The sequence below is a fragment of the Triturus cristatus genome, chromosome 7 (assembly GCF_964204655.1).
Source record: "Triturus cristatus chromosome 7, aTriCri1.1, whole genome shotgun sequence".
NCBI classification, from domain to species: domain Eukaryota; kingdom Metazoa; phylum Chordata; class Amphibia; order Caudata; family Salamandridae; genus Triturus; species Triturus cristatus.
In genome coordinates this window covers 156,289,489-156,314,852 of record NC_140590.1, presented here as the reverse complement: position 1 = coordinate 156,314,852, position 25,364 = coordinate 156,289,489, and positions in this window count along the sequence as shown.

The window sequence follows — 25,364 nt, the reverse complement described above, 5'->3', positions numbered from 1 at the left end:
TGACCAATCACTATGTGCTCCTCTAAATGAATGCCTCTCAGCAAGACAGATATAAGGCATCCAGAACCCATCAGAGGGCACTTGCCTGCACAACTTTCCTGTTGACAACATTGCTGCTGTCTCTGCTTCCTCTGGACCATGTCACGTACTGTGGAGAGGGCCCAGCCATTCACCCAGGAGGAGAATCAGGCCTTACTGGACGCCCTCCTCCCACAGTACACTAGCCTGTATGGGAGACCAGGGGAGCAGGTGAGTGCTGGGTCCACTACCTTTGCCTAGGCACCTGTTGTGTGATTGTCAATATTGTGTCCAGGTGGGACAGACATGCTATGTTGTTTAGAGTGGGTGCCAGGGTGGGGGACATGCTGATGTCTCTCATGCAGAGCCTGATGTAGTCCCTGTGTGCACTCCTCACTTGCATATTGCTTACAGTGACTTTCACTGCATAGTGCATGACACATGCAGCCTGTGAAATCCTTGGTGGCTTTTTTTCCTATTGTCCTGAGGTGATTCAGTGCTCCCCCCGGTGTGACAGGTGACTGTACCCATAGATGTGTATGAGTTGAGTGGACCTGTGGTGAGAGTGTCCAAATGATGTGTACGAGCTCATGGACATTGATCTGTGTGAATCTTCCTTTACATGTAGGTGAGTGTCTATGTGAAGTGTTGCGCCACACCTGCATGGAGGTGGCAACATATCTACCCATCTGATGTGACAAGTAGGCCGTGCTGTGTGTCTGACTTGCATAGCTAGCATGACACCTGTGACACCCCACTGGCAAGTGGCACATGTGCAGAGTGAGGGTTGTAGCTGCTGTTGTCAATGACAGGCGAGTGATCTGTGCTTGGGTGTGTCTGTCTAGTATGCTGAGGCTGCGTCAGTGGAGTGGGACTTGTGACTGCTTGGCATGTGCTGGCCATCAGCCTGCTGTTGCATGTGCTGCACAGTGTGTGGCATGATCAGTGAGTGTGTTGCAACCCTCATGCCAACCGGTTGACTTTCAATGCCATGTATTGCATTGGGGTTTGCACACAGGCCAATTTCTTATTGTGTATGATGTAATTCCTGTCGGCATCCTATGCCCTGTTCAACATTTCTAAGAGGTTCAAATGTGTGTCTCGGGGACATGGAGCAGGTATATTGATGGTGTGTCACTTTGTCATCCTGACAGGTAACTTCCTACGAGAAGGGGGTGATTTGGAACCACATCGTCAGGGCCGTGAGATCTGAGGGGGAGCGTAGTCTCCGGCTGCCACAGGTCCGCAAGAGGTGGCAGGACATCCAGTGCTGGACCCGGCAGATCACCCGGGTCTAGCTGGGGCTGGACCCTCCTCGCCCCCCCAGTGGATGCCGACGGCTGACCCCCCAAATGAGACGTGTCCTAGCGGTGGTCTTCCCAGACCTCGATAGGCAATTACATGAGAGACTGCAGCAAGGAGGGGGTAGGTACATGGCTGTTTGTCGTGTTATGTGTCGCAAGCTTTTGTAAGCGCTCTGTAGCCTGGATACCTAGTTTAGGACTCCCCGCTCCCCGCTTCCCGCCACCGCCGCTAACCACGCCCCTTTTCTCCTTCTGTACCCTCCCCGCTCCCGCCTCCCAGCCGCTCCGCCCTCCCTCGCACTTGGCCATATATGGCGACCGTGCGACGCAGGTGAGTGTGACCTAGTTTAGGACACCCCCCGCGCAGCACGGCCACCAGCTGCTGCGTGTGCCTCCAGCCTGCCTGCCTCGCTGCCCCTGCTGCCGCCGCTTGACCACGCCCCCTGCCACCGAGCGGCGTGGTCCGTGCTCGCCTGACCTGCAGGCTCCTGGGCCCCGCTTTCTTGCCCTGTGCCCCTGTATTTATTGTATTGTATTGTAAATTTGTATTTCTGTAGTGCCTGTTTGCCTGTTTTCTTGTTGCCCCCGTCTCTTCCCTCCCCGCTCCCCGCTTCCCACCACCGCCGCTAACCACGCCCCTTTTCTCCTTCTGTACCCTCCCCGCTCCCGCCTCCCAGCCGCTCCGCCCCCCCTCGCACTTGGCCATATATGGTGACCGTGCGACGCAGGTGAGTGTGACCTAGTTTAGGACACCCCCCGCGCCGCACGGCCACCAGCTGCTGCGTGTGCCTCCAGCCTGCCTGCCTCGCTGCCCCGGCTGCCGCCGCGTGACCACGCCCCCTGCCACCGAGCGGCGTGGTCCGTGCTCGCCTGACCTGCAGGCTCCTGGGCCCCGCTTTCTTGCCCTGTGCCCCTGTATTTATTGTATTGTATTGTAAATTTGTATTTCTGTAGTGCCTGTTTGCCTGTTTTCTTGTTGCCCCCGTCTCTTCCCTCCCCGCTCCCCGCCACCGCCGCTAACCACGCCCCTTTTCTCCTTCTGTACCCTCCCCGCTCCCGCCTCCCAGCCGCTCCGCCCCCCCTCGCACTTGGCCATATATGGCGACCGTGCGACGCAGGTGAGTGTGACCTAGTTTAGGACACCCCCCGCGCCGCACGGCCACCAGCTGCTGCGTGTGCCTCCAGCCTGCCTGCCTCGCTGCCCCGGCTGCCGCCGCGTGACCACACCCCCTGCCACCGAGCGGCGTGGTCCGTGCTCGCCTGACCTGCAGGCTCCTGGGCCCCGCTTTCTTGCCCTGTGCCCCTGTATTTATTGTATTGTATTGTAAATTTGTATTTCTGTAGTGCCTGTTTGCCTGTTTTCTTGTTGCCCCCGTCTCTTCCCTCCCCGCTCCCCGCTTCCCGCCACCGCCGCTAACCACGCCCCTTTTCTCCTTCTGTACCCTCCCCGCTCCCGCCTCCCAGCCGCTCCGCCCCCCCTCGCACTTCGCCATATATGGCGACCGTGCGAACGCGCAGCGGTCACGCGCAGAGGGCACGCCGATTGTGCGCCGAAGGCGCGCCAAAGGTAAGCCCGTCTGCGCCCGTCCGCGCCTGGACCGCGCCCAGTGCCAGGACCCCTGGCCCCCACAGACGGAAGACGACCCGATTGTCCTACAACGCCACCGAACTCAGCGCACTCAACACCGGCGGCATCCCTGGATGTTACCGAGCCACCCCGAAGCACACCCACGGACACATCAGCTGCCACGCCTGCAAGTTCACCTGCATCCGGACCTGCCCCACACCAGCACCCGCCAAGCCGAACACCAGCAGCAACCACCTCAAGTGCATCCTGCTCAACACCCGCTCCGTCCACAGGCACGCCATCGAACTCTGGAACCTCCTCGACACCACAGCTCCTGACGTTGCCTTCCTCACGGAAACCTGTATGAACGACTCCTCAGCACCCGACATCGCCATCGCCATCCCAGAGGGATACAAGATCACCCGGAGAGACCGCGACAACCAGACTGGAGGAGGCATCGCCATCATCCACAGGGACACCATCCACATCTCGACCAACACCGACGACACCCTGAAAACAGCCGAACACCTGCCCTTCCAGATCCACACCGACCCGAAGACCACCCTCAGGGGGACCCTGATCTACCGACCCCCGGGACCACGCACACAATTCAGCGAGGACATCGCCGACTTCGTCAGCCCGCATGCCCTCCCCTCCGCTGACTACATCCTCCTGGGGGACCTCAACTTCCACCTGGAGAACAACAATGACCGCAACACCACCACCCTGCTCGACAACCTCGCCAACCTCGGACTCAAGCAGCTGGTATCCACCCCCACCCACCTCGCCGGACACACACTCGACGCAGTCTTTTCATCCAGCAAAGACATCGCCTTCAACCACGCCACTGGACTCCACTGGACGGACCACAGCTGCGTCCACTTCACCTTCCAAAGAACGACGATCCACCACCACCAGCAACCGGTTGCTCGAAGAAGCTGGAACAAGATCTCAGCCGACCAGCTCGCCGCTTCCCTGAGCCAGCACCCCCCCGCCAGCTCAGCGAACCCCAGCCAGTCCGCCGACAACCTCACGAAGTGGATCAACAACTGCGCGGACGAACTCGCCCCACTGAGGACCCCGCCTAGCAGACCCGGCAGCAAGAAGGCCCCATGGTTCACCGACGAACTCAAGAGCTCCAAGAAGAACTGCCGAGCCCTCGAGAAAGCCTGGAGAAGAGAACCAACACCGGACAACACGACCGCCCTCAAGCTGGCCACCCGGAAGCACCACCAACTGATCCGCGCCACCAAGAAAACTGCATTCAAGGACCGGCTGGACAACAACGCACACAATTGCAAGGAACTCTTCAACATCGTCAAAGAGCTCTCCAACCCCAACGCCGGAAACAACGACATCACCCCATCGCAAGACCTCTGCAATTCCCTCGCCTCCTACTTCCACAACAAGATCGCGGACATACACAACAGCTTCAGCACTCAACCGACACACGCCACAACCGAACCACCGCCCCCCACCACCACCCTCCGCGCCTGGACTCCGATCAGCACCGAAGACACCATTCGCATGATGAACTCTATCCACTCCGGATCTCCGACCGACCCCTGCCCTCACCACGTCTTCAACAAGGCCGACGCAGTCATCGCACCCCACCTACGGGACATCATCAACACCTCCTTCGACACCGCCACCTTCCCGGAGAGCTGGAAGCACGCCGAACTCAGCGCCCTTCTAAAGAAACCTACAGCGGACCCCACCGAACTCAAGAATTACCGCCCCATCTCGCTCCTCCCGTTCCCAGCCAAAGTCATAGAGAAGACCGTCAACAAGCAGCTGGCCACCTTCCTCGAGACGAATGGATCCCTCGACCCCTCCCAGTCTGGCTTCCGAGCCAACCACAGCACCGAAACCGCCCTCATCGCTGCCACCGATGACATCCGAGCCCTGATGGACAACGGAGAAACAGCGGCCCTCATCCTCCTAGACCTCTCCGCGGCATTCAACACTGTCTGCCACCGCACCCTAGTGCAGCGCCTCAGCAACGGCGGAATCCAGGAGAAGGCACTGGAATGGATCATCTCCTTCCTCGACGGAAGAACACAGAGAGTCCGTCTACCACCGTACAAGTCAGAGGCCACCAAAGTCATCTGCGGCGTCCCTCAAGGATCCTCGCTGAGCCCCACCCTCTTCAACGTCTACATGAGTCCCCTCGCGGCCATCGCACGCCAACACAACCTCAACATCATCTCCTACGCCGACGACACCCAGCTGATCCTCTCCCTGACCAACGACCCCGCCGCCGCCAGAGCCAACCTTCACGAAGGGATGAAAGACGTAGCCGAGTGGATGACGACCAGCCGCCTGAAACTGAACTCAGACAAAACGGAAGTCCTCATCCTCGGCTCCTCGCCCTCCGCCTGGGACGACTCCTGGTGGCCCCCCGCCCTGGGCTGCGCACCCAAACCGACAGACCACGCACGCAACCTGGGCTTCATCCTGGACTCCTCCCTCTCCATGACCAGACAAGTCAACGCCGTCTCCTCATCATGCTTCTACATCCTGCGCATGCTACGAAAGATCTTCCGGTGGATCCCCACCGAGACCAGGAAGACGGTCACCCAGGCCCTCGTCACCAGCCGACTGGACTACGGCAACGCCCTCTACGCCGGAACCACCGCCAAGCTCCAGAAGAGACTGCAGCGGATCCAGAACGCCTCAGCCAGACTCATCCTCGACATCCCACGTCACAGCCACATCTCCGGACATCTGAAAGACCTGCATTGGCTCCCCGTCTACAAAAGAATCACCTTCCGCCTCCTCACCCACGCACACAAAGCCCTACACGATCAAGGCCCGAGCTACCTCAACAACCGCATCAACTTCTACGCTCCCAAACGACATCTCCGATCAGCCAGCCACGCCCTCGCCGCCGTCGCCCGTATCCGAAGAACGACAACAGGAGGAAGATCCTTCTCCTACCTGGCCGCCAAGACTTGGAACTCCCTCCCGACCGACCTGCGCCTGACCCAAGACCACCTCTCCTTCAGGAAGAAGCTCAAGACCTGGCTATTCGAGCAGTAGCGGCACTCCCCCGTCCCCTAGCGCCTTGAGACCCTCCGGGTAGGTAGCGCGCTATATAAATGTCTGTGATTGATTGATTGATTGATACACTCCCAGAGTTGATATGTGCAGTGCATTTTCTGTTCCCCAATGTCACCTGGTGCTCTTTTTCATCCCTTCCCCTCCTTGACATGTGACCCCTGGTCTGTGTGTAATCACATTTGCACATGGTCATCTAGGGTGCCAGTAAATCTAAGTGCACATTGCTTTCTGCATCATGTGGGAGGGTGGTCTGTGACTTGTGTTGGTACCTTGCCTGTGCCATGACCTGTTCACTATGTTGGGGGTCCATAGTTGTTGTCACTGATGCTGCTCTCCACATAGGAGTGTGAGCTTTCAACTGGACACCCTTGCAGCATGCATGACCAATGTTGTTACCTCAGACATGATGTGCATGAATGTGAGATATGCATAGTGCCATGACGGTTGAAGATGGCACAGTCAGCTCATTCCAGGACCACGGAGCAGTGTGCCCACTACAGTCCCCTGAGACACCCTGGCCTCCTAATCATGTGTGTCATCCAACACTGTGCACTTTCTCTGTGTGTTCTGCATAGGTCTGCCTGTGTGGCATTGTTCCCTGGCCTAGTTTGTATTTTGCTAATGTGTGCTACCTGTGTCCACTACACAGGGATTCACCATTTTGCTAGTGCATACTCACACTGGGCCGTGCCTGTGTGGCTAGTCACAACAATCTGTTGATGGTTGTTTGTCACAAATATGTGTTTGCAGCCCCACAAGGTGATGTTGTGTAAATGAAGCTATTTTTCAAGCACAGTTGTTATAACCCAGAATAAGAGGTGTCAGTTCTTGATATGTATCATTCACATTGACTCAGGTATTGAAGGGGGTGCGGGAGAGGCATACATGTGCAACCCTGATTTTTCATTGCCAGGTCTGACTTGTGTGTGAGAATTGCCTGTACAAAAATACACTGTGCTGGTGGCCAGTGCTCAATGTTCGTGCTTTGCAGCCTGTGTAATTTTTTTACCAACATGATTCCTGATCATACCTTTTTTGCACCTGTGTGTGGTTCAGATGCAATGCATTTTGGACTTTGTGTGCTGACATCTGTGTGTCCATTCTGGTTTGCCATGAGGGTGTCCCCACAGTACAGCTAGGCTTTTTTACAAAACAATTGCAGGCCCATTAGCTTATTCATTGTCCTGGGTGTGGACATGTGTGCCACTCCAGATGACAGTCAGTAGGTCATATGTGTAGCCAACTGTGTAATCAGGTGACGGATAGCCATGTGACAAATGACATTATTCAAGTTGTTACTCAGAGATATTGTCCCTTGCCAATCACTACACCTGTCAACATGTCTCAATGTTTCATATGCCTGACCTTGTTGTTTTTTTTTGGTCAAGGACAATAATGTGCCTGCATGACAGATGTCTCCCAAGGAAGTGCACAAGACACCACCTTTACACTTTCCAGGGACCCGCTGGCACATTTTAAAGTAAGGCACAGTTTGAACAAAACTTGTTTAGAGTTCATACATATACATGTTCCCACAGTGTGGTTGCATTTGGGTTAGTCCTTGGTTGTTGCTGATACCAACTTACGAGTGTCATGTCATCCAGACCACCGTGGTGCCATGTATTTGTACTTACTGATACCCCATTTCTGCCTAACAGTGGCTTATTTGAATGAGTCTGGCAGCTCAGACAATGACTGTGTACATGTAGTTTGGTGTGCACCTCCTTGTGTGACTTCTGTTATACAGACACATGTGTGTTCTGTTCACAAAGTGGCACATTCACACATTCTAGACATGTCCATTGTGTAAAGGGTTGTGATTCTCCAGGAATCACAATGTATTTCTTTGGGGTTTCCTAAGTACTCACAGGTCTCTGAGTGTGGGGACACCTTCTGCATTGGCATGTGGTATTTGGCCTTGGGTGCGACATTACTGTTGGGTTCACAGTGAACAAGAGGTGGCATGCCTTCATAGTCTTGCTGTGCTCAACTGATCCCACACACTAGCTTCTCAGGATCTTGGGATTTCAAGTTATTTGCTGTTGTGTCCTAATTTTCATTTTTTCCAAGTGGCATAGTGGGTCAACCAACTGGGGAGTGCAGGGCTTACATATGTGGGGAGTATTCTAGATGTTACTCATGATGCCTTTCCTGATATGCACTGTTGCCTATTTTGTTTGGACTCATGTGTCAGATGTATACAGGTGACTGATTTTTTCCTGTCTCTTCACCTTGCCCACAGCATCATCGGAGGACACCGAGGGAGACACCGGCACGGACGTGGAGGAGGGATCGAGCACTGGTGCCACCACTGCTGAGGAGTCGGCGGAATCAAGTGGCACGGAGGGCGAGGGGAGTGAGGCGAAGGACCTGCCCAGTACCAACACTGACTACGAGGCTGACGGGTCCAAAGCTGAACTCCCTGAGGGTGCGGAGGCTGCTCCAACAGCTGGCAGCAGCACTCCATCCGTCACCGCCCCCTCCATTCCCATCACCGCCCATTAGCGCATGCATTGTCCTGGGTGTGGACATGTGTGCCACTCCAGATGACAGACAGTAGGTCATATGTGTAGCCAACTGTGTCATCAGGTGACGGATGGCCTGGTGAGAACTGACATAGTTAAAGTTGTTATTCTGAAATAATTGTACCTTGGCACTCACAGCACTTGTCAACAGTTGTTCATGTTTTAAATGTGGAAATTGGATGAATTGTGTTAAGTACACTGATGTGCCTGCATGAAAAAAGTCTAACAAGGAAGCACACACCAAACGACATTTCAACTTTCATGGAACACACTCGCACCTATTCAAAGAAGCCACTGTTCAAATTAAATGGTGTTGCAGATTCTCCATATACATGTTCCCACAGTGGTCTTGATTTTGTGAGACTCCTTTGTTGTTGGTGATACACACTAACGAGTTTCAAGACATCAAGACCTCCGTGGGCCCATGTATATCTACTTTCTGCAACACCATTTATTTCTAACAGTGGTTTCTCAGAAAAGGTACCAGCTTCTTCAATGACAGTGTACATGTACTCTTGTGTGCACTGCCTTGTGCGACATATTGCATGCAGCCACATGAGTGTTGTTTTCACGAAATGGCCAATTGGCACATTCTAAACATGTAGATTGTGTAAAGTATTGTGAGTCCCAAGGTAGCTACATTTGTTCGTTTTGTGTTCCAAAGGACTTACAGGTCTCTGAGTGTGGTGACACCTTGAGTATTGAGGTGTGTTAGTTTACCTTGAGTGCATCACTACTGTTTCTTTCAGGCTAAACAAGAGGTGTCATGACTTCATTGTATTGCTGTGCTCACCGGTTCACAGACAATAGCTTCTCAGTGTATTTCTCATTCAAGTTGTGGCCTTTTGTGTATGTATTTTCCTGGTGTCAAAGTGGCATGGTGGGTCTAACAACTGGGCAGTACAGGGCTTACATATGTGCGGAGTAAGCTAGCTGTTACTCATGATGCATTGCCTGATATGCACTGTGACCAATTGTTCTTGTGCTCATGTGTCAGATGTATACAGGTGACTGATGCTTTTTGGTTTCTTCTCCTTGCCCACAGCATCATCATCCGCAAGCGAGGGAGACACCTGCATGGACCTTGAGGAGGGACCCAGCGACAGTGCCGCCAGTGCTGTGGAGTCAGCAGGAGCCAGTGGCACGGAGGGCGAGGGGAGTCAGTCGGAGGACCTGTCTGGAGGCGAGAGCATCTACGACGCCGACGGGTCCGAGGCTGAACTCCCTGAGGAGGCGAAGGATGCCCCAACAACTGCCAACATCCCACCATCTGTACCCGCTGCCTCCATTGACATCTCCGCCCTCCCAGTTGCTCCCGTCCCTTCTGTCCGTGCAGGGTCCCACCGTGTCTCCTTCGGGCCAGGCACCGCACCCCCTGCCCCTGTCACCCCTGCTGCCCTCAGTGAAGAGTCTGTGGACACACTGCGCCAGTTGCAGGTTGGTCAGGCATCAGTGCTACATGTCCTCCATGGACACACTCAACTGCTCACACAGTTGGTGTCGTTCGTGGAGGGCATGTCATCAATGATGCCTGAGCAACGCAGGATTCTGCGGTCCATGGACTCTTCACTGACGGAAGCAGTTTCTCTCCTGCGGCGTTCCGTCCCCCCCTACCCTGGACCCATCCACACTGCCCTCTTCTATGCCTGCCCAATGCACACACAGACAGTCACGGGAACGCACCCCAACAGACACATCCAGCACACCCCCAAGTAAGGCACTGCGCACACCTCCTGGCACGCACACTCAGGGGGATGTAGGCACACCCATAGGGTCTGGGGGCAAACGACAGACACGCAGCCACAGTCAGAGTCCGCAGTCCTCACAACTCAGTCCCTCCAAAACAACTCCCCTTAGCTCCCCTGCCAAACTGTCACCCAAAGAGCTCTACATGGGTGGGCTGGCCCTCACCCCCACTGTGACACCACCCCGCAAGCGGGCGAGGAAGTCCCCGGGCAGGGGAGTTGAGTCCCCCCCATGTCCACCCCCTCCCCCATGAGTGCTGCACCCCATCCCTCAGCCACCCCCCTCTCCGTTGGCCCTGGTGTCTCTTCAGGTGCAGGGGATACTCTGGATGCCCTGGCAGCAGTGTGCAGCGCCGAGCTCACCTCCACCTTTGGCGCTGCCCCACCCCCTGTGGTGGAGACGTCCAGCCCTGCACCCACCACACCTACCCAACCCCCTCCTGTCCCTGCGGTGCCGGGTCCTGCCACAGACGATGCCCCCCCAGGTCAACAAACGTCAGGGTTACTTTGTGCAGGCAAGGTAGGGGTTGACACAGTCCCCTACGTCCACCCTTGGACTATAACAAAGGACTGGCCATTGGCCTTTGTAGATAGTGTATTCTTAATGTATTATTTTAGTGTGCTGAATAAAGCCTTTTCTTTTACTTTCAACACTATTGCATTTCAGGTACTTGATGTTGGTGATGGGGCTCCTGTAGTTGTTGTTCGGGTAATGTGTTAGAGTTCTGAGAAATGTTTTTGTATGATGGTCATGAGGTGGACCATGGTATCTGTGTGCCATCACAATGTCTCTGCAAAGAAGCATTGGTAGTGTGTGTTCCTTTTCTTTGGATACATTGTCCCAAGGAGTGTTCCTTCCACTGTGGCACATGACATCTTCCCTGCAAACAGTTGCACAATTGTTGTGCTGACCTGTGTCAACATTTCCTTTGTTGGTGAGGGATCCCTTCAACAATGGCCATGCCTGCTCACCTATGTCTCCTGCTGAATCATCTGTGCCATCCTTTCTAGTCACTGTACTTGTGTTTTGGATATGTAGGAATGCCTTCAGGGACAAATTGGCCCTTTTCAGCACTACGCATGTGTGTATTCACGGCCTACCACACAAATGGTACTTGTTATGCAGGGTATTTGGGCACCTGACTCACAATTGTGGGCATTGTATCTGGTGGAATTGAACCCTATTCCTTCCATGAGAGACAACATCTTGGTGGCTGGACCAGCACCTGGACATTCCTATCAGTCCTGGGATGTGCGTGACAGTGTGTGTTCCCTTTGGCTATCTTAGTTTTGTATGCAGTTACATGACTATACAGTCTGTTGGCATGAAATCTGGGTGTGTATTGTGTTGCATCCGCCATGGGTGGGTATTTATGTGTCATATGTCCTCACACCCACATGTGGTGTGTCATGCAGTGTGTGTAAGACATCCATCCTCCTGGGAGTGGGACACTGCTGGGAGTCCTCTGCACCCACCCTGCATTTGTCTGTCCACTGCTGGGAGTCCTCTGCACCCACCCCTCATATGTCTGGATGCTGCTGGGAGTCCTCTGCACCCACCCCGCATATGTCTGTCCACTGCTGGTAGTGATATGCACCCACCCCTCATATGTCTGTCCACTGCTGGGAGTCCTCTGCACCCACCCCTCATATGTCTGGACACTGCTGGTAGTGATATGCACCCACCCCTCATATTTCTGGATGCTGCTGGGAGTCCTCTGCACCCACCCCTCATATGTCTGTCCACTGCTGGTAGTGATATGCACCCACCCCGCATATGTCTGTCTACTGCTGAGAGTCCTCTGCACCCACCCCTCATATGTCTGGATGCTGCTGGGAGTCTTCTGCACCAACCCGCATATGTCTGTCCACTGCTGGTAGTGATATGCACCCACCCCGCATATGTCTGTCCACTGCTGGGACTCCTCTGCACCCACCCCGCATATGTCTGTCCACTGCTGGGAGTCCTCTGCACCCACCCCTCATATGTCTGGATGCTGCTGGTAGTGATATGCACCCACCCCTCATATGTCTGGACGCTGCTGGTAGTGATATGCACCCACCCCGCATATGTCTGTCCACTGCTGGTAGTGATATGCACCCACCCCTCATATGTCTGTCCACTGCTGGGAGTCCTCTGCACCCACCCCTCATATGTCTGGACGCTGCTGGTAGTGATATGCACACACCCCTCATTTGTCTGGATGCTGCTGGTAGTGATATGCACCCACCCCTCATATGTCTGGACGCTGCTTGTAGTGATATGCACCCACCCCGCATATGTCTGTCCACTGCTGGGAGCCCTCTGCACCCACCCCTCATATGTCTGGACGCTGCTGGGAGTCCTCTGCACCCACCCCTCATATGTCTGTACGCCGCTGGTAGTGATATTCACCCACACCACATATGTCTGTCCACTGCTGGGAGTCCTCTGCACCCACCCCGCATATGTCTGTCCACTGCTGGGAGTCCTCTGCACCCACCCCTCATATGGCTGGACGCTGCTGGTAGTGATATGCACCCACCCCTCATATGTCTGTCCACTGCTGGGAGTCCTCAGCACCCACCCCTCATATGTCTGGACGCTGCTGGGAGTCATATCCACCCACCCATGCACCCCCTTGGGGCTGTACACTGCTGGCCTGGACCTACACACACACCAATATGAAGGTAACATGCTGGGCCAGTCCTCTAGGCCCACATTACTGGCGTGTGTACGCATCCTATCCCAAATTTACTCCTGCCGTAATGGGGTACTGTGGTACGCACCGTACCCACGCATTCATGCATGGGTACGGTCCGTACCTGAGTTGTAATGGTGCCGTAGTGGTATGTGTGGTACGCACCGTACCCACGCATTCATGCATGGGTACGGTCAGTACCTGAGTTGGCATGGTGCCGTAGGGGTACGTGTGGTATGCACCGTACCCACAAATTTATGCGTGGGTACGGTCCGTACCTGAGTTGGCATGGTGCCGTAGGGGTACATGTGGTATACACCGTACTCACATTCATGCGTGGGTACGGTCCGTACCTGAGTTGTAATGGTGCCGTAGGGGTACGTGTGGTATGCACCGTACCCAGGGTACGATCCGTACCTGAGTTGTCATGGTGCCGTAGGGGTACGTGTGGTACACACCGTACCCACGCATTCATGCGTAGGTACGGTCCATGCCACTGTTGTAATGGTGCCGTAGGGGTACGTGTGGTATGCACCGTACACATCCACTTCCGTTGTTGTGGTACGCAGGGGTTGCTGGACACGCCCCCCAAAGTGAACAGACCCTGGTGGTAATGTATGGCCTCCATGTTATAGTTTGGGTTTGGTTATGGGGTATGTTTCGTGCCCCTCACCCCCCCCACCCCCTGGGTGTTGTTCTCACCTTCTGCGGCGTGTGTGTCGGGAGCGGTGCACCAGGTCGTAGGCGAAGAGGACCGGGATGACACGTACGATGGGGTTCATGGCGTGTACGTCGCGTACCAGGGCTCCGTTGCGTGGCGGTTCACGTAGAACTCTGCTTATCCGGCTGTGTTTGACTCCCGTAGATAAAGAGCTGTACGGAGTGACGTAGGGACGAATCATAGCTGCTGGGCCGGAAACCGCTGCCTGAATACGTCTGGACGTCGCGTACAAGCTGTTCCAGATCAGAATCGAAGGTATTTTTTCCACGTACGGTCTTCTGTACGAGTCGTACAGAAATAGGCTTTCTGTACGAATCGTACTTCCTAGGTTGTAGGGACAGTTTACCGGGTGCGAGTCGTACGGAGAAAACGCTCCGTACGACGATTCGTAGTGCCTTTTTACAGGATCAGAATCGGCCCCCATATATTCAAATTCAAACAGGTAAAAGTGGTGCACATAAGGGTACAATGTTTACCCCACATTCACAACTAGGAACCCCACACAGGGTCCTGTACAAATTAGGTACACCCAAATGACACTCACTAATCAGTATTTATGCATAATTTGCAGTCACCATGTTCCACTCTATAGTTGCTGTGTTTCTTCAAATTTTGGACTCCACACATCAGTATATTATTCCAAGCCTTGGACTCCACAAGTCTTTTATTTTGCTTGCTTACAAATCTGATTCTTTTCAGTAGCCAACACGTGTTTCTTCGAGAGTCTTGACTTCATCAGCGCTTATATTTCTGAGTAGAGTCAAGTTAACAGCTCAATCGTGCTATTGTGAGAAGCCACTGGTCCATCCAATTCTGTTGGGAGGGACGCTCAACATTGAACTGTGTAGTCATTCAGTGTGCCGACATTCTTATATTTAACACAGTAAACTTAACCGCTATCCTGTGGCAATTAAACAATTGTAATTATTTACAACACACATCCTCCAAAGTCATCAAATATATTACCCTACCTATACACTCTTTGCAGAAATAAAAATGTTTGGTGATTTAGTCCAATGCCATCCATGGCCTAAATAATGTTTCAATTCATCAGACATCAGAGAAACAGTTGTTTCATACACCCATGACTAGAACTGGGCCTACTGGCCTTTTTAGATAGTGTATTCTTAATTTATTATTTTAGTGTGCTGAATAAAGCCTTTTCTTTTACTTTCAACACTATTGCATTTCAGGTACTTGATGTTGGTGATGGGGCTCCTGGAGTTGTTGTTCGGGTATGTGTTAGGGTTCTGAGAAATGTTTTTGTATGATGGTCATGAGGTGGACCATGGTATCTGTGTGCCATCACAATGTCTCTGCAAAGAAGCAATGGTAGTGTGTGTTCCTTTTCTTTGGATACATTGTCCCAAGGAGTGTTCCTTCCACTGTGGCACATGACATCTTCCCTGCAAACAGTTGCATAATTGTTGTGCTGACCTGTGTCAACATTTCCTTTGTTGGTGAGGGATCCCTTCAACAATGGCCATGCCTGCTCACCTATGTCTCCTGCTGAATCGTCTGTGCCATCCTTGCTAGTCACTGTACTTGTGTTTTGGATATGTAGGAATGCCTTCAGGGACAAATTGTCCCTTTTCAGCACTATGCATGTGTGTATTCACGGCCTACCACACAAATGGTACTTGTTATGCAGGGTATTTGGGCACCTGACTCACAATTGTGGGCATTGTATCTGGTGGAATTGAACCCTATTCCTTCCATGAGAGACAACATCTTGGTGGCTGGACCAGCACCTGGACATTCCTATCAGTCCTGGGATGTGCGTGACAGTGTGTGTTCCCTTTGGCTATCTTAGTATTGTATGCAGTTACATGACTATACAGTCTGTTGGCATGAAATCTGGGTGTGTATTGTGCTGCATCTGCCATGGGTGGGTATGCATGTGTCATATGTCCTCACACCCACATGTGGTGTGTCATGCAGTGTGTGTGAGACATCCATCCTCCTGGGAGTGGGACACTGCTGGGAGTCCTCTGCACCCACCCGCATATGTCTGTCCCCTGCTGGGAGTCCTCTGCACCCACCCCTCATATGTCTGGATGCTGCTGGGAGTCCTCTGCACCCACCCCGCATATGTCTGTCCACTGCTGGTAGTGATATGCACCCACCCCTCATATGTCTGTCCACTGCTGGGAGACCTCTGCACCCACCCCGCATATGTCTGGACGCTGCTGGTAGTGATATGCACCCACCCCTCATATGTCTGGATGCTGCTGGGAGTCCTCTGCGCCCACCCCTCATATGTCTGGACACTGCTGGGAGTCCTCTGCACCCACCTCGCATATGTCTGCCCACTGCTGTAGTGATATGCACCCACCCCTCATATGTCTGTCCACTGCTGGGAGTCCTCTGCACCCACCCCTCATATGTCTGGATGCTGCTGGTAGTGATATGCACCCACCCCTCATATGTCTGGATGCTGCTGGGAGTCCTCTGCACCCACCCCGCATATGTCTGTCCACTGCTGGGAGTCCTCTGCACCCACCCCTCATATGTCTGGACGCTGCTGGTAGTGATATGCACCCACCCCTCATATGTCTGGAAGCTGCTGGTAGTGATAGGCACCCACCCCACATATGTCTGTCCACTGCTGGGAGTGATATGCACCCACCCCTCATATGTCTGTCCACTGCTGGGAGTCCTCTGCACCCACCTCTCATATGTCTGGACGCTGCTGGTAGTGATATGCACACACCCCTCATTTGTCTGGACGCTGCTGGTAGTGATATGCACCCACCCCTCATATGTCTGGACGCTGCTGGTAGTGATATGCACCCACCCCGTATATGTCTGTCCACTGCTGGGAGTCCTCTGCACCCACCCCTCATATGTCTGTTCACTGCTGGGAGTCCTCTGCACCCACCCCTCATATGTCTGTACGCTGCTGGTAGTGATATGCACCCACACCACATATGTCTGTCCACTGCCGGGAGTCCTCTGCACCCACCCCCCATATGTCTGTCCACTGCTGGGAGTCCTCTGCACCCACCCCTCATATGTCTGGACGCTGCTGGTAGTGATATCCACCCAACCCTCATATGTCTGTCCACTGCTGGGAGTCCTCTGCACCCACCCCTCATATGTCTGGACGCTGCTGGGAGTCATATGCACCCACCCACGCACCCACTTGGGGCTGTACACTGCTGGCCTGGACCTACACACACACCAATATAAAGGTAACATGCTGGGCCAGTCCTCTAGGCCCACATTCCTGGCGTGTGTACGCATCCTATCCCAAATTTACTGCTGCTGTAACGGGGTACGTGTGGTATGCACCGTACCCATGCATTCATGCATGGGTACGGTCCGTACCTGAGTTTTAATGGTGCCATAGGGGTACGTGTGGTATGCACCATACCCACGCATTCATGCGTGGGTATGGTCCGTACCTGAGTTGGCATGGTGCCGTAGGGGTACATATGGTACGCACCGTACCCACGCATTCATGCATGGGTGTGGTCCGTACCTGAGTTGGCATGGTGCCGTAGGGGTACGTGTGGTACGCACCGTACTCACACATTCATGCGTGGGTACGGTCCGTACCTGAGTTGTAATGGTGCTGTAGGGGTACGTGTGGTACACACCGTACTCACGCATTCATGCGTGGGTACGGTCCGTACCTGAGTTGGCATGGTGCCATAGGGGTACGTGTGGTACGCACCGTACCCAGGGTACGGTCCGTACCTGAGTTGTCATGGTGCCGTAGGGGTACGTGTGGTACGCACCGTACCCACGCATTCATGCGTGGGTATGGTCCATCCCACTGTTGTAATGGTGCCGTAGGGGTACGTGTGGTATGCACCGTACACATCCACTTCCGTTGTTGCGGTATGCAGGGGTTGCTGGACACGCCCCCCAAAGTGACCAGACCCTGGTGGTAATTTATGGCCTCCATGCTATAGGTTTGGGTTTGGTTATGGGGTATGTTTCGTGCCCCTCACCCCCCCCGCCCCCTGGGTGTTGTTCTCACCTTCTGCGGCGTGTGTGTCGGGTGCGGTGCACCGGGTCGTAGGCGAAGAGGTCCGGGATGACACGTACGATGGGGTTCATGGCGTGTACGTCGCGTACCGGGGCTCCGTTGTGTGGCGGTTCACGTCGAACTCTGCTTTTCCAGCTGTGTTTGACTCCCGTAGAAAAAGAGCTGTACGGAGTGACGTAGGGACGAATCGTAGTTGCTGGGTCGGAAACCGCTGCCTGAATACGTCCGGACGTCGCGTACAAGCTGTTCCGGATCAGAATCGTAGGTATTTTTTCCACGTACGGTCTTTTGTACGATTCGTACGGAAATAGGCTTTCTGTACGAATCGTACTTCCTAGGTTGTAGGAACAGTTTACCGGGTGCGAGTCGTACGGAGAAAACGCTCCGTACGACGATTCGTATTACCTTTTTACAGGATCGGGATCGGCCCCCATATATTCAAATTCAAACAGGTAAAAGTGGTGCACATAAGGGTACAATGTTCACCCCACATTCACAACTAGGAACCCCACACAGGGTCCTGTACAAATTATGTACACCCAAATGACACACACTAATCAGTATTTATGCATAATTTGGAGTCACCATGTTCCACTCTACAGTTGCTGTGTTTCTTCAGATTTTGGACTTCACACATCAGTATATTTTTCCAAGCCTTGGACCCCACAAGTCATTTATTTTGCTTGCTTACAAATCTGATTCTTTTCAGTCGGCAACACGTGTTTCATCGAGAGTTTCGACTTCATCAGCGCTTATATTTCTGAGTAGAGTCAAGTTAACAGCACAATCGTGCTATTGTAGGAAGCCACTGGTCCACCCAATTCTGTTGGGAGGGACGCTCAACATTGAACCGTGTAGTCATTCAGTGTGACGACATTCTTATATTTAAAACAGTAAACTTAACCGCTATCCTGTGGCAAATAAACAATTGTAATTATTTACAACACACATCCTCCAAAGGCATCAAATATATTACCCTACCTATACACTCTTTGCAGAAATAAAAATGTTTGGTGATTTAGTCCAATGCCATCCATGGCCTAAATAATGTTTCAATTCATCAGACAGCAGAGAAACAGTTGTTTCATACACCCATGACTAGAACTGGGCCTACTGGTGGGAAAGCCCAATGGCAGACTGGGCCACATAGTAAATTAAATGAATATGGCAAATGTTTTAAATAAAATTGAGAAAATATACTGAACTACGCAACATATTTCCTTTGTAAAAGAAGAAAAATTACATGCAAAAAAAAAACTAGGCCCCAACTGAAACTGCAGGCCACCAACAGCAATAAAATTTAAAAATAAAATAAAAGTACTAATACATTCTGGGGCATTCCCGCTGTAAAACTATCAAACAAACAACACCCTTAGAGAACAGATTTTGAACTTACTTGTGATAGTAAAAAACAAAGGGGCAGATTTATGTGGGACTTGCGCCCCTATTACGCCGCTGTTGCGTCACTTTTGTGACGCAGCGGCGGCGTAAACCCTGCGCCACGTTGCGCCCAATTTACATCGTGATGCATCTACGGAGATGCGTCATGGTGTAAAGCCCTGTGCCACGTGAAACCTGCGTCAGGTTTCATGTGGGCGTTTTGACACAGGGGGGGGCGTTCCGTCGCAGGAACGCCCCTGAAAAGTGACTCAGTGAAATCTATGAGATTTCACTGAGTCACTTTCCCAACGCTGATGCGTCAAAACCCTGCGCCTGCTTGAAGCAGGAGTAAGGCTTGACGCACCATGTTAGGGATAGGGTAGGTTGGAACAGTGCTGGAGTTGCGTCGCGCTTGCGACGCAACTTCAGCACTGCGCCAACCTTACGCTGGCAGATGCGTCACGTATCTGCTTGTCCTTGCGCCACGATGCACCGCATTGTAAATGCGGCGCATCTGCGGTGGCGCAAGGGCAAACGTGCGTGACGCATCTTCCCTGGCGCATCCATGCTGATTTGCAGGGATGCTCCAGGGAACATAAATCTGCCCCAAAGTCCTTAAATCCATTGGTATATATGCAGTAGACAAATGGAGTGATCCTTACAGCTCCAAATCCAAATGGGAAGTGACCTGGAGGAGGACACAGCACCTGGAGGAGCCTGCTGGACAGGAAAAGGAAGTTGGAATTTCTGGGACACTTACTACCTGTTTAAAAAAAAGTTAAATAAAAAAAGTACTCCTCGCACAAAAAATCAATGTGAACAGCCCATTTGAGAAGTTTTTTAAACTCCAAATTGTCTTTTTGAGAAGAATAAGGTGACTCTCGAGGACAGAATCTTCTCCAGGTTGCAGACGTGGTCGATCATGCTCAATCGCGCTCACTCAACTGGCCTGCATCGGAAGAAGTCGCTGGTGTGGCCGAAAGCCGTGCTAGCAGTCGCATAATCTCATGAGAGCTTGTGGCCTGTTAGAAAATATTGTGGGTGCACGCGAGCACCTGGCAAGTCTCGTTGCACTCCCTGTGCACACAAAATGACATTACAACCGGACCAATGGAAAAAACTCTGCTCCGTTGCGTAGTGCAGAGTTTATTGGTAACTCCCCATTCTCTGCTGAACACAAAGTTGACAAATTCTAGCTAGCGGAGCAGAGTTTTACACCCAAGCCTAGTCAGAATGAACTACAAAATGTACCTATGCTTAACATTCTGATAGATTAGCACAAAATCAATCAGGCTTATTTTAAAGGCAATGTGTAAAGTATTTATGAGCACTCAAACAGTTGTAAAGTAAAAAGACAGCACAAGAAAAATCCCAAATAAATTTTGAAAAATAGAATACGTTTTAAAGAAAAAAGCAACACCAAAACAAAGGATATCCAATCAGTAGAACCTGAGAGATAATTTGTTTTTAAGTTTAAGTATTAAATAGGTCTATTTCTACAGCTGGTTATGCAAGACCGAGGCAAAGCCAAAAGTTAAGGCCAACCTTAACCTTCGGACTTAGAAGACATTTTAAATAGGGTTCCTGAGAAGGTAGTAGTTCAGTGGGGCAAGGCAGTAGGCAATGTACGCGAAGGGGACGTAGTTGTCGGGGAGCAGCTAGCTGAAATAGCAGTGAAGATTTTTACCTTCAGACTTGGTCACATAGTTGGAAGTTGAAAATCTCCATCTTAATGAAGCTGCAGGCTGTAGCAGATGAGGGCTCCTTGAGGCCATATACCTTGCCAAGAGGTCCCAATGAAAAGGATTTGCAGCTGTAGAGAAGAACATAGCAGGAGCTGCAGCAAAGTTAGGTGATGCAACTTGGGCAAATTGACTGACAGGTAGAGTCCGGTCTTCTCTCGGTTCTTAGACCACTTTTCCATGAATATTTTTGAAAGTCGAAGGTAGTTGGGCAAGCACCACTAACATCACAACTAACAGGTGATCCTACCAGCTAGATCTGAAGATTACAATGTCATCTAGGTAGGCAGCACTAAAAGCTTCCTTTTTTAAGCAAGGACCCTGCAAGGACCTCTGGAAGGTGGCACAGACATTCTTTAAACAAATGGGCATCAACTTAAACTGGAAGTGGCCCTGGAGAATGCAAACCTCTACTTGTCCTCCTCGGGACAGGGCAATCTTTCAGCACCCAGATTCCAGGTACATAGGAACTTGGCAGCTCTCAACCTGTTTATGATCTCACAAGTATGGCGATGGGAGAGAGTACCAGTCTTGGTGCCTGACGTGAGCACTGTATAAGCCAAACAGAACTGGAGTTCTTGGGTGATGCTCAGTGGGGTGGTTTGGGGTAACAGCAGTACCAAGGAGTGTTGGAGTGCTCAATTACCCCAAACTCAAGCACCTTTCACACTTCCCCCTTGATGCTGGTTCTCGCCTTATCAGACAGTCTATGCTTTATATTCTTAGCAGCATGCTATCCCCAGTATCTATGTCATGGGTACTTAAATGAGTGAGCCATTGGGTCAGTGAGAAGAGGAAGGCAAACCACCACAGGAAGTGGCAAAAGTACCTCTGTTGTTCTGGGGTCAGAGTCGGGGAAAGGTTGACACCTTCCACTGACCCATCCTGCTGCTTGGAAGAAGGAAGATCGGGAAAAGGGTTCGCTCTCCTCATCCACCTCATCATCAGTCACCAGGAGCATGGTAACCTTAAATCTCTCATAGTGAGGCTTGAGGCAATTGACACACAGGACACTAAAGGGGTTCATAGGGGTTTTGAGGTCCACCAGGTAGATGACCTCCTCCTTTCTCCCCTTCATCTCATAAGGCCAAGACCACAGTTATGGTAGGGCCCTGGGCTCCACTGACTCCATCACCCACACTTTTTGGCCAGGCTGAAACTCAACTAGTCATGGTCATGCCAATGCTTCATAACCTCCTGGCTGGCTTCCAGGTTCTCAGTCGCCTTCTTCCAGAAGTGCTTCATTTGAATCCTGAGATTCAAATAAAGCTGAGTAATTCCAGGAGAAGGGGGAATTCGGGAGTTTGCTCCCACCCCTCCTTCACAAGGCTGAGAGGCCTTCTCGCAGGGAGGCCATACACGAGTTTAAAGGGATTGAACCCCACACCTTTCCGTCGCACCTCTCTGTAGACAAATAACAGGCATGGCACAAGAGCATCCCACTTCCACCGTAAGAGGTCTGATAGGCCCACAATAAAGCCTTTTGGGGTCTTGTTGAACCTCTCAACAAGCGCATTGGTCTGGGAGTGATAAGGTGAGGAGAACCTGAAGGTTACTCCATACTCATCCGACATACCCTTCATGTATGCTGAAATGAAGTTGGTGCCCACTTTTTTGGGGGAGCCCCACTTGGGTGATAATACCCATCAGGCCATTAGCCACTGGAGGTGCAGTCAAAGCTCTAAGAGGGATGTCCTCTGGGTACCCAGTAATCACGAGGAGATGATGGACGGAGCTCTGAATCTTTTCAGACACTCACCCCCAGTCACAGATCTGGGTTGAATCCATCATCGTTCTTTAACTTACTTCACCACCCCAGTTCAGACGCAGCTATATGCAAATCAGTTTTGACCCTGTGCCTCATGGGAACAGTCCAGACCGAACTGCCAAGTCATGTCTTCCCTGGACCAGAAACAAGCATCCCGGGAACGGTTTAGGGCTAACAGCCCTCATCAGCCAGGCTAGCTTGAATACAGTGGCAATGTGAGCAAGGGATCCACGTCCGGCCATACCCTGCCAAGTTAGGGCGAACAAAGCAAACACAAGAAGATGATGGACAGTGCGCTGAAACTTTTCAGATACTCACTTCCAGTCACAGATCTGGGTTGCATCCATCATCGTTCTTTAGCTCACTCGACCACCCGAGTTCAGACACAGCTATATGCAAATCAGTCTTTACCCTGTGCCTCATGGGAACAATTCAGCCCGAACTGCCAAGCCATGTCTTCCCTGGACCAGAAACAAGCATCCTGGGACCGGTTTTGGTCTAACAGCCCTCATCAGCCAGGCTAGCTTGAATCCAGTGGCATGGTCCAACGACACCAGGATGAACCAGCTAACTAGTTCAGTCTTGGGGTCCAGGGACCCAACAGTGTCAATGTTTACCCTTTCAAAGAGGGTGTCAACAATAGGTAAGGGAACCAGGGGAGACTCTGCGTTCCCCATGACTTTCTACTGACCTGGCAAGTTGGACAGGACATTCACAATGCATCTGAGATCACTCTCATCAGGGGCCAGTAAAAGTGGATGACAGGCTTGGCAAAGGCCTTGTTCTGCCGCAGATGTCCTGGCAGGGGTACATCTTGAGTCAGACCCTTAGGAACACCCTTTAGATTTAGGGTCCACAAGCACACAGGTTCCGCTGGCTCCAGGACCTTAAACTCACTGTATAGGAGGTCATTCTCTCAATGGATCAGGTGGTCTCCAGAAGTGTCAGCAGCTGCCTGGGCCTCAGCATGCTGCCTCAGGCCCTCAAGAGTAGGGCACTCCTGAAATTTCTAGCGCTCCTCTCGGGATGGCCCTCCCTCAGATTGCCAACCAGTCAGCTCAGGTAGGTTCCCCAGGGTAGCAATGTCCACCCTTGAATGTGTTTCCCTCAGGCTCAACCTCCTACCTAACTGTGGGAGTTTCAGGGGCAGAGTTTTCCATGCCCCTTCCCCTACCTCTTTTTGGCATTTACCTGAGCATTCTTCCAGGCTCCAGCCCCTCTCGGGCTGCAATGAACCTTGTTGGTAGGCACACCAACTTAGACAACCCTAACATCTCCAGTTGGGACCTGAGCTCCACCGCCTTCACAGATGGTGAGATCTTAGTCATTGCCCAGCAGACAATCCACAGGATTGGCAGTACTCATATCTACTCTCAGGTAACTGGAGACCCCCACATTCAAAGTGAACCAGAGTCACAGGATAGTGGCTTTCACAGTTGTCTCCTTCAACAACCTGGTGGAACACATTAGGAATTACCTACTCTGAGGACACCAGATGACACCTGACAGTAGTCACACTGGCTCCTTTGTCTCTCAGAGCCTCCACCCACTGACTATTGATGGTGACCTCTACCTATGCTTGGAAGTATCATTAAGCATGTGGGCTTTTGGCACCATCTATTTTTTTTTGGGCAGTTTTTTTATACCCCAAACTCGACCCAAAGGTATCAGAGCGCTTTACATGATAACCAGTTGCATTACAGAAGTACACATTCATTTGTTTTAACGCATCAGGAGATTAAGGTATTTGCCCAGAATCACAGGATGCTTGAGCCTCTGCACCATCCCCTGTGCTAAATGAGTCATCCCACACAACAAAGTTAGACAACCAGTGCCATATGTATCATTCGTTCATGCAAAACGCTGTGTGAAAGGCATATCTAACAAGATATGGCACATTCCTGTTCTCTGCTTGCACTGGAACTTAATCTTCAACTTAGCACCAATGCAGTCACCTTTGAGTCATGGCACAAGAGTGCCTGCATTACTAGCAGGAATGTTTTTTGTGCATGAAGGGACACCTTCTTGCACAAAAATAATTCTTAGAGGCATTTTCCTCTCTCTAAGAGTGCAGCAGAAGAAGAAGCAACAAGGAGAAATAAAGATATGTCTCCTTATTCCATCGCTGGTGGAAAGGCGTACAATTCTGATGCATTTCCAGGTCTACCAGTGTTGGTAAATATCGGAATGCTTCAAAATACATGGGTGGATGGGTGAGAACACCCACGCTCCACCCATGTAACGCCCCCAACATGCAGAGTAATGCTAGGCAGCAACTACTCTGCCTTGCCTTACTCTAGATTTATCAAGCCTGTGTGGCTTGGTAATTTCCATTCTAGGTTTTGTGTTGCCCTGTTTTCCCTTGCATGGTGCAAGGTTGACACAGAACCTTAATGAATCTGGGCCCCAATCTTGGGAAATGTGGACTCTCCTGTTTCCACTGGGCACTAGGGTATCACTGCCACAATTGCTGCTTGACCCTGTGCATAGCTTGGCTTTGAGGTCCAGCTCTTCAGTCTCACATCATGAGCCATGGCCCTTTCAGCCACACCTTTCCTCTCCTCTGCAGCCAACTTCAGTTTGGCTAGCTACAGCTGAAACTTTCTCTCAGTTTTCCTGTCTTCCATCTCCCCTGGGGACAGGTTATGAAAGAATATACTGCTCCTGCCCTAGCAGGGGACCTCACTCCTGTGGACAAGCGATCCTCCTCCTGCTTTTGCAGTTGAAGACATTTAGGCAGGCAATCCTCCATCTCCTCCTCTTCCTCCTCCACTAAATTGACCTCATCATCCTCTGGGTTATCTTCCTCTTACTCCTCTAGTATGGCTTGCATCCTCCTGACCTCCTCTCTAA